This window comes from Mastigoproctus giganteus, chromosome 6 (assembly GCF_048544385.1).
Source record: "Mastigoproctus giganteus isolate SK-2022 chromosome 6, ASM4854438v1, whole genome shotgun sequence".
NCBI classification, from domain to species: Eukaryota; Metazoa; Arthropoda; class Arachnida; order Uropygi; family Thelyphonidae; genus Mastigoproctus; species Mastigoproctus giganteus.
Genome location: NC_143580.1, coordinates 129,061,823 through 129,072,215, shown reverse-complemented (window position 1 = coordinate 129,072,215; position 10,393 = coordinate 129,061,823).

Here is a 10,393-nt window from a genome sequence, read left to right as displayed (position 1 = left end):
AACTTTTTGATTCTACCCTGTATATATTTAAATATGAAATATTATCATTGCATATTTCCTGATTTTAAAAATTCTAAGAATATAAACAGAATCAATTTTAAATGTTTTCTTAATCGATTCAATTTACAAATGTGCCAAAATGAAATGGTGCCAAATCTTAATTTTAGATTCTAAGTTTAAACATGAATTTTAAATTATCATAGAATCATTATATATATATATATATATATATATATATATATATATGATTCTATGGTAATATAAAATTCTTGCCTTGAAAATATCATTCTTTTGAAGAAAAAGGAAATAAATATATCCATGTTTTTGTAAAAATATCTGTTTGCAGTATTTACAGAATCCCAGTTATCCCATAGTTATATTCAGATGATACTAGGAGGAAACCATTTTTACATAATATAATATGATGTTTTTGAGTATTATTTAACTGGGAGGTAGCAATAATTCTTATTGCTGCCTCCATCTCTTCTCTCCATAACAGATAGCTTAACCGCTGATCCTACCCTCTGATTTTCAGGCAAATTTACTTTAGTTAAGAAAAGGAGGAATTACCTCTAATGTCTTGTAGAACACTTCAGTACTGATAATCTCTGTTGTTGAATCAACTATTCAAATCGTTTATATGTATTCCACACCCTTGTAGACAATGATCCAATGCACCACAGAATCGGAGGCGCGCAGACCCCAAGCCCAACCCCAAAATACATCAAATCACCAAACCTAATCTTTGAGTGAGAGAATACAATATGCCTGTATTTTAAAAACAATTTAAATGCTCTATTAACACTTTGAAAATAAATATTAAAATATAAAAACATTAAGAATCCTTATTCTTAATGTTTTTATATTTGTTTTCAAAGTGTTAATAGTATGGATTCATTATTTATTTGGTTTCAAAGCATTTAAATTGTTTTTAAAATATGGACGTATTGTATTCTCTCACTCAAAGATTACGATTGGTGATTCAGTGTATTTTGGGATCCTTGGGCCGCCGGTTCTGTGGTGCATTGGATCATTGATTTTGTCTACAAGGGTGTGGAATGTATGTAAACTATTTGTACAGTTGATTCAAAAATGGAGAATATCAGCACTGAAGTGTTCTACAAGCCATCATAGAGATAATTCCTCCTTTTCTTAACTACCTGGTATATAACGTAGAATGTATTGAGCCCTTGCAGCTCTGTTATCTATTAAATAAATTTACTTTGAATTATATTTTACTACTAAACTATTAGTGCTGTAGTAAATTATAATTCTAAAACAAATTTGAGAAATACATTGCAGATTCCCCAAAGAAACAGCTAATAGATTCTAAGGGGTCCAAGCCCATAGGCTGAGAATTGCTGCCTGAGGATATAATTAACTGATTTTAAAAAAAAATCAGTTAATTCTTTTGAGAAAACACATTATAATTTAGGTATTTATTATTTAATTTTTGATTATTTACAGTATGTCCTTTTTAATTAAAGCTGCAGTGTAAGGTCATTGAAGCAATTTCTAATTAATTTTTTATGCTATCAAGTGTCCTTTGTTTGCAAAAAATATACTTTCTCAGTTTTTGCATATGAATAATAAACTACTCTATCAAAGGTCATTGTTTTTTGTAAAGATGAACCCATGATGTACAATTAAAAAAAAAAGAAAGAAAGAAAGATTATTTACTGCTGATTACCTGATGATAATTCTGATTTAAATTAGGCAGCTGCTATAAGTATACTGGCATATGTGTTAATTTATTATTATTGCCTTATTTCTTTTGGTATGAAAATATATAAATTCTTAAAGATTTTTATGTCCAAAAACATATTTAAATAAGCTTAGATATACAGTTTTAAAATGTTCATCAAAAAAATAGGAAAGGGGTCCTTCAGATGAGTAAAACTGACTCTTAAAAATTATGTATAATTGCCTTTTTTTGTACTCTTGTATGGCTAATATAGAACTGACACAAGTTACTTCACTCTATATTTGTTTTTCTTGTTTGTGTTATATACATTAAAATGTATCAAAAATCAGAAAGCCCTTAAGATGCTAGCAAAATTTTAGCATTTTTTGCTAAAAAATGTTTATTTGTTTTAATATCAACAATTAAAATTATAAAAAACTAAGTTGAGTATAATAACTATTTTTATATGCCCATTGTGTGTGAGTAACCATTTTCTATACTGCACCAAAATTCTGGAATCATTTTTGAAAAATTTTATTTAAATCAAAAATATTATTTGTAAATAGACTGTGTGTGTGTGTACAGGGAGGGGACTGATAATTTTCTGTTTAATAATGATTAGGAAATATTGCTTTAATATATTTGTTAAACAAGCTGAGAGAGAACCATAAGGTAATTTTGGTGTGAAATCTATGTATATAGGAAAAAATGTACATATATATGTATAAATACTAAAAATAATGTTTTGTCTTATTGCTAGTTGTTTCTTTCTTCTTGTAATTAATTTCTTCCCACATGTTCATTTGACAGCCATTAAAACAAAGTTTTAATTTAAATTCCATATGAAGCGGTCTGGTTCCTAAATGTTAAACTAATTTTTATTCACATTCAAGATGTTTAAGAATTGCACAGAACAAATGTAGGAGCATATTCTCTTGCTAAAAAAATATGAAAAAAGTGCCTATATGTCTCAAAATTCTTTATTTCATTAATTAATCATAAATTAAAAAACCATGTAAAATGGAAAAATATTTCTTTGTTGAAATTTATGTTAGAAAAATAAAATGACTGAAACAGGCTTTGAACAGTTGATGTGAATAGTGTTATTTTACTACTTGAATTATACCAATTGTATACCAATTACTCAGTTATAAGCAGTGAGGCAGACTACATAGTCAATGCATCTGTTACATGAGCTCTATGATTTCTGCCTCATTGCTTACAGTATGGTATTTATTAAACTGATATTACAGGGGACACTACAAATCTGTTTACTTTACTTTGGCCAAGTCAGCTGATGTAATTTTAATTTTGGTGAGATTGATGAGAATTCCTTAGTCTGTTCACAGATACTCTGAAAAATTTCCAACTCAATCAGTACCAAACTATGAAAAATTTGCTGCTATAGAGAGAAAGAGAGAGAGCTTAAAGAAGCAAGTACACTGATATCATTATGAGAAAATGCTCATAGAAGGAGATTTTAACAAACTGCAAATACCCAAGGACAAATATTGTGCTGTAAAAGTATCTCTTAAAAGTGCTGTAAAAGTCAGGTAGCATAAATGTTTCATCCAAGCATGTAGAAGACATTTTTTTTTTTTTTTTTTTGATTTGGTAGTTGTTGGCGCATCGGCTTCTGTGGCCATATTGCACCTCCCAAGGTTTTTGCAGTACTTTGATCCAAGCCCGAGGCGGGAATCGAACCCGCGACCTTTGGGTTGCCGGGCAGGTACTTTACCCACTCGGCTAGCCCGGTCGGCTAGTAGAAGACATTACATGAACAATAATTTGTATACATTTCACACTGTACCTGAAAGTACTGTTGCCAGGGGATATGAATAAATTTCTATGTCCTTATTTTTCACCAGCAAGACTTTAAGGAATGGCACACCGACATTTTCGTAGAACAATTTCAGGGACTATTGGAAGACATAACCCTTTAAAAACTGGCAAAGGATGTGGTTTGTCTATGATGTGGTCTGTCTACTTTTTAGGTCAGAAACATTTACCATAATGTTTCTGACTTAAAAAAGTAAATAACCAATGGATTGGTTGGAAAGCTCTCTACAATGGCCACTATACTTGCCACACATAGACTGTTTTGTGTGGTATCATACAAAATCCATGGTTTATCCTACACATATTATCATGCAAGATGAACTGAGAAATCACATTTTGGAAACTGCTAAAACCATTAACAATAGTTCTGAGATGATAATATATGACAGGTAATCCTGGATTCAACACAGAATCAGTATTGAACAAAATGGAGGTCACTATGAACATGTAGGTGGTAGATGACTTTCATCAACCGGTGAAATACCACCACTTTGCTTATTGGAGGCTTGAAGTGGTGAAACCCATGTTTAGTCTCTAGAGCAAAGTTTCTGGCACCCCCCCCCCTCCCCCCATACTTCTCCTCCAACCCATGCACGGTACTAAGTACTATAGGTTTTGATACCTTTCGTGTTTGGGGGTTTCATATAAAAAAAAAAAAAAAGGTGCTTTTGCATGTTTTCCTTTTGGAGGTTTATTTCAGTTTATTTTTTTTTTTAAGTTTTGTAATTTATGATTAACATCCCAGAAATAAATGATTTTGAGAGAGATATTTATAGGATATCTTTATTTCATATTTTTTGCTGTAGAACATGCTCCTACCTTTGCTCCATGCAATTTTAAAATTCTCTATATATTGATTATTTATGCTTCCATATCTTTTCACCTTATTTTTTTATTCATTTTTTTTTCAGAATGTTTATATGTTTTCATATTCTTAAATCTGAGGAACTTCATTTTAGAGAATTATAATTTATTTCTGAAACAAAGATTTTTTTTTGCAATTTTCTCTCCTTTTTTTAAACACTTATCTATGTTGAACTAAATTTTGTATTGAATTAAATTTATTATACTATTTATATTAGATAGCATAAGTGTACCTCTTACTGTGTAATATGCACACCCATTAAAAAGCTGATGTTGAACTTAACATTCTTATTTGCCATTTTGAGGTTTTCTTAATATCTAAATTTAATTTTTTTCTTTTTTTTTTGGAGAGTTATATTCCCTTTCAACATTTGTGTTACTTCTGTTGTTAAATATGAATAATATTGTGAGTGCATGCACTATTCCATTTTGAATGTTTTTTCTGCCATTAGCATGGTATAATTATCTGTATTAATTTAATACACACAATTGTGTTTATTATTAAATTAACAAAGTTATTTTATTGTAAATTTTTATGTGTGGGTTTCTTTTGTTTACTGTAACTTATTATTAATATATTACAAGCTATGTGACATGAAATAAGCTTCAAGAACAAAACTGTTGAGTTTAAAAAAGCTAAGGATATCTTATTTTATATGTAAATGTGCACAGCCACACACATGTGTGTCAATTGGGAAGTTGTTAAATCAAATGTAATCATTTTTTTTATATTTCTTAAACTGTTTTTTGCTGTTTAAGTATACCAGTATTTTCAATGGGTGAGAATATGCAACTATTTCACATTGCCTGGAGGGTGTGACTTTTGCTGGAAGAGCCAAAAATTCATTCTTGAATTTGTTTTAAAAGTATGCTGATTAGATAAAATTTGCAACATGATATTCTCTAATTCTTCATAAACTGATGGGTGTATGGATTGATTATCACATCCAACATATAGTAACTTATAAACACATTGCAAATAGATATTTAAATTTTTTTTTTTTTTTTTTTTGGTGAAATACATAATGAAATGATTTTGTTTTGGAAAATTTGTATTTCAAATAGATAAATAAAATATTAAATATGCTGTTATTTGCAAAAATTATTTGATGTGAAAAGGTGGTTACAATAAAAACTTCACTAACCTGGGATGCAGCTACATAAGGCAGGTATAAGAAACCTCAAGCTACCAGGGTCTTCTTTTTGTAATATATTAAAAATGAGAAAGAATAGAAGGAATATGGCACTTTTGAGAATTCCTTCATATATGAAATGTAAAAGTACTGAAGTATGTACACTCAGTTGGTTCTGTATCATCCTTTCAACATTTTTCTAGTATTAAATTAGTGAAGCACTACAAAAAAGTCATATTTGCTTAAAGAGATTATTTTGTTAGTATCAATAAATTTTCACATTCAACGATTTGAAAACTTATAGAATAAACTCCCAAAAATTATATTAACTTAAGTACAAATTAAATGTTAAAATATAAACAAAATTATATCCACCATAACCAAATCTTGGCAATCACATTAGTACTGGCAAATGATGCAAGAAAGCAAATTTATACAGCATTCCAAAAAATAAAAAAAATGCACCTTCCATTTCACCTATTCATCCCCTCCAATAGTTTTGTCTAGTTCTTCCTTGAATTTATTTAACTATCAACAGGGGCGCCTCCATAGCCAGGTGGGAAGGAGCAGCAGTGCGTAGCACACGCTTTTTGATTAGACCAGGGTTCGAGCCCGTCACCACCAAATACGGAGGATGCGGAAAGGTCAGAGAATGAACACCGCATATCATGGACTGATATGGCCTTAGTTGCTAATGCTCCTAAAAAACAAATAACAACAACAACTATCAACTACCACAATAATAACCACAGGGGCTCACATCTGGTGAGTATGGGCTTGGCACACCTAGGGTCCTAAGCTGGATATCTTTCTTGGTGATTCCCTTCTCTCTCTCTCTCAGTAATTGAGAATTTTTTTTTTTTTTTTTTTTTTGCTGGTGCAGTATAAGCCTCGGGCTTCCTTGCACCATATAGCTAATAATAACAATAATAAACAGATGGAAGTTTGTCCCAGAAATCAACCACCCTTCCTCACATATATTCTGTAATCATCCTACCCATGTATAGTCTCAGCAAGAGAAAGAATTCATCAGCATTGAGCTTTCCCAATCCATTCAAACCCTTAAAAACATCACACCACCTCACAGGTGCCTAGTCTCCAGACACTGTAATTTGCATAAGGGTGCTCTTGGTGAGAGCACCCTTCATTCCCCTCACCAATCTCATTGTCCTTCTATGTACTCATTCCAGCATCTCTACATCCTAAAATGAAGCATCCACAACTGTATGCAGTACTCAAGATATGGCCTGACCATTTTCTTATACAATGGGATAATCATCTTATCCCTGCTAGCAAAATTCCTGTATATATCACAAGACCTCATGAGCTGTCTTGGCAGCCTGTATGAATTGCTCAGAGAACCTCTTATCCGACTGCACAATTACCCCAGTTCTTTTTCATTTTCCGCTACCCTGAGTATAGTACCACACAGTTGATATATTAATCTTGGGTTACTACTACCCACAAGCAGTACTATACACTTTGTCATGTTAAACTTCAATTGCCATTTTTCAGCCCATCTGCCTAACCTTTTGTTGCAGTAGCATGCTGTCATTCCTGTCATTAACTACTCTGCCAACCTTTATATCATCTACAAACTTGGACATTAAGCCCTGATATGATTCATCAATATCATTATCAAATATAAAAAACGACAATGAACCCTGTGGGACTCAACTAATAACATTAATCCATGAGCCAATTGTGGGGGGCGGGGTAACGTTTATTACTTATGGGGTTATTTTTTTTGTATATCTTCCTTTTGTATTAATATTTTAATTTTTTATTACTTATATCCCCTTTTTTATATGTATATCCCCGTAGTCCAATCCTCCCACTTAGCATCTGACTTGTTTGTTCTCAGAAGATTACCTGACTCGTAGGGGACCTTAATTATTTTAAGTATTTCTCCACAGGATTGGCTGAGTTTCGGAATGACAGACTCCCACACATGAATATAAAATAAAACAATGTTTATTAACATATCATACAAAAACTAGCAATAGCAGTTATTCAAACTATATTTAGCTGGTGACTTGTTATTTCATTAACCTTTATATGTGTAAATATCTTGTTCAAGCTCAATTGTTTCATCATCAGATATTCTACTCTAATACACATTATTATTCATTATGTCATGGTGTCTCTTCATGTTCTTTACAGGGACTTCAATAGGTCGTGTCATACACTTTACATAGATTCTTCTCACTCTTCTTATGAACAGTCTGTATAATAAACCAACAACTACCAGCCAATGAACTGGCTCACAAAAACCTTCAGAGTTCGTGTCTCAATTTGTAAAAAAATTGCATTTATTCAATTAGACACCCTTTCTGCAATCAGGTTAACAGGAAATATTAATCAATTCAATTTAACATTACCCTTCAGGACCGTTAATCCTCTATACCTTTATATATATCACTTTTAATTAGCCCCTACTCAAATCAGAAATACTCTCCACAAACCAACTCATAATAAATTGAAATTTCAACCTTTAATTTCATATATATTATAAAAACCTTTCTCAACTTTAAACAATTCTCACTTATCTATTATAATCTCTCCTTCCAGCAAGCATTAATATGAGGAGCTTCACTTCAAATTATAGGCTGCGTCCGTCTTAAATACATTACCCGTTTATTCATATATTCATTACTTAAATATACACATTTTTCTCCTAAAGTCCTCTCCTTAATAAATTAAGTACACCTATTTCGGTAAACTCTCTAGGACCAAACTACCTAGAAACCTTCCATCTGATCAACAATCACCAGTATGGATTCCGTCAGTGTTGATCCACTGGTGATATTCTGGCTTATGTTACCCATTTATGGACTAATTCAATGGAAAGGTTCGGTGAAACACAAGCAGTTGCTCTTGACATCTCAAAGGCTTTCGATCATGTTTGGCATAAAGGTCTAAACAAGCTTCCATCTTATGGTTTGCCAACTGTTTTTAGTAATTGGTTATCCAGTTTTCTCTCTGATTGCTCACTGAGGGTGATGGTAGATGGCTCTCTGTCTTCTAACTTCTCCACTAATGCCAGTGTCCCCCAAAGTTCAGTTCTTTCCCCAACTCTTTTCCTCTTGTATATTAATGACCTCCTTCCATTGACTGGAAATCCTATCCATAGTTTTGCCAATGATATCACATTGCATTCCACTTTCCATTTCGAGAAACCTTGCCCTACTCAATCAGCTTCAACTTCTCGAAAATCTGCTACCAATTCCTTAAATGCCGATCTCCAGGTTATTCTCCAGTGGGGCAAAGACAATTTAGTTGCTTTCAATCCTTCTAAAACTCAGTCTTGTCTAATATCTCTTTGGCCGATGCTATATAAACTTGCTTTCTTGCATCATATGCCTTTACTAATACCAACTATTTTTCTTCATTCTCCTGAGGATATGTGGTTTTTGTAATTTTGGCATATCAGGGATATAGTAGCAATATTTTATTAGTCATTCCCGAGTTATATAAAACTTGACTTATGTAAGAAGTCCTGGAATGTATCTGTTACATATGTTGGGGACAGACTGTACTGTAATTACTTACGATGAATGCTGACTGTTACAGAACGACTCAGAAAATAAAAGACAGTCAGTGCAGTGGAAGACAAAACAATCTCCCCATTGAAGAAAAAGCAAGAATGTAAAAATCAAAAATAAAAACCATGCTTCTTGTTTTCTTAGATATTAAAGGAATTTTTATGGCTGTATATGTCCCAACAAATTGGACTGTCAATAAAACATTCCATTCTACACTGAAGTTCTGACAAGGCTGCAAGAAAAGATTTGAAGGGACAGACCATCTGAATTAGTATTAGTATAATTATTGGCAAATGATGCAAGAAAGCAAGCTTATAACATCAGAGAAAAAAAAAAAAAAACCACCTCTCCCATTTCCTCCAAGAATTTGCTAGCTCTTCCTTGAATTTATTCAAACTACCCACTTCCACAATAGATGGAAATTTGTTCCAAAGATCAACCATTTGCTGGCTGAATGCAAACTTCCACACATCTATCCTGCAACCATCCTTCCTCAATTCGAATTTATGTCCCTTCCTGTGTGTAGTCTCAGCAAGAGGAAGAATGCCATCAACATTGAGCTTACTCAATCCACACATGGCCTGAAACACCTCAGTCAGAGAGTCTTGATGCTTCATCAAGACAATACTCCAGCACACAATGCACTCTTTGCTTGCCAGTTTCTGGCAAAAAAAACAAATCCCTGTATGTGAACATGCACCCTACTCACCAAACCTAGCCCCTTGTGACTTTTTTTCTCTTCCCTAAACTGAAAAGTGTACTTAAGGAAACCCATTTCCAGTCCATTGAAGTCAGAAAAAAAAAAACAACCAAATTGGTAAATAGGCTTACAACATATGTTTGTGCTTGAAAGAAATGTATGGAACAGTAAGGTATGAAATATTTCATTATATTTATTTTATTGCAAGGCTCATTATTTATTTACCACATGTTGTGTATATATATATATATATATATATATATATATATATATATATATTGAAATGAGGGGGAAAATTTTTTTTTCAATAAAAATAATGGAAACTAAGTAAAAAAAAAATTAATAAAGACTCTTTTCAGTGTGAAGTATTTTAAGCACAAATGATACAGTAAACCCTAAACACTAAATCCCAATAACTAAATAAAATTGGCTCTTTTAGATTTCAATAATGAAAGCCTTCTTCAAGCATAGATTTTATGGTTTCAATTTGTTCTCTATGTCCATTTTGAAGTTGATTTCACTGGTTACTATTACTATTCCTGAAATTAGCGAATATATGGCAATACAGGCAACAGCTAGAAGTGTCAACATATTTTTAAGAGCAAAGCCCATCAAGACTTTGACATAG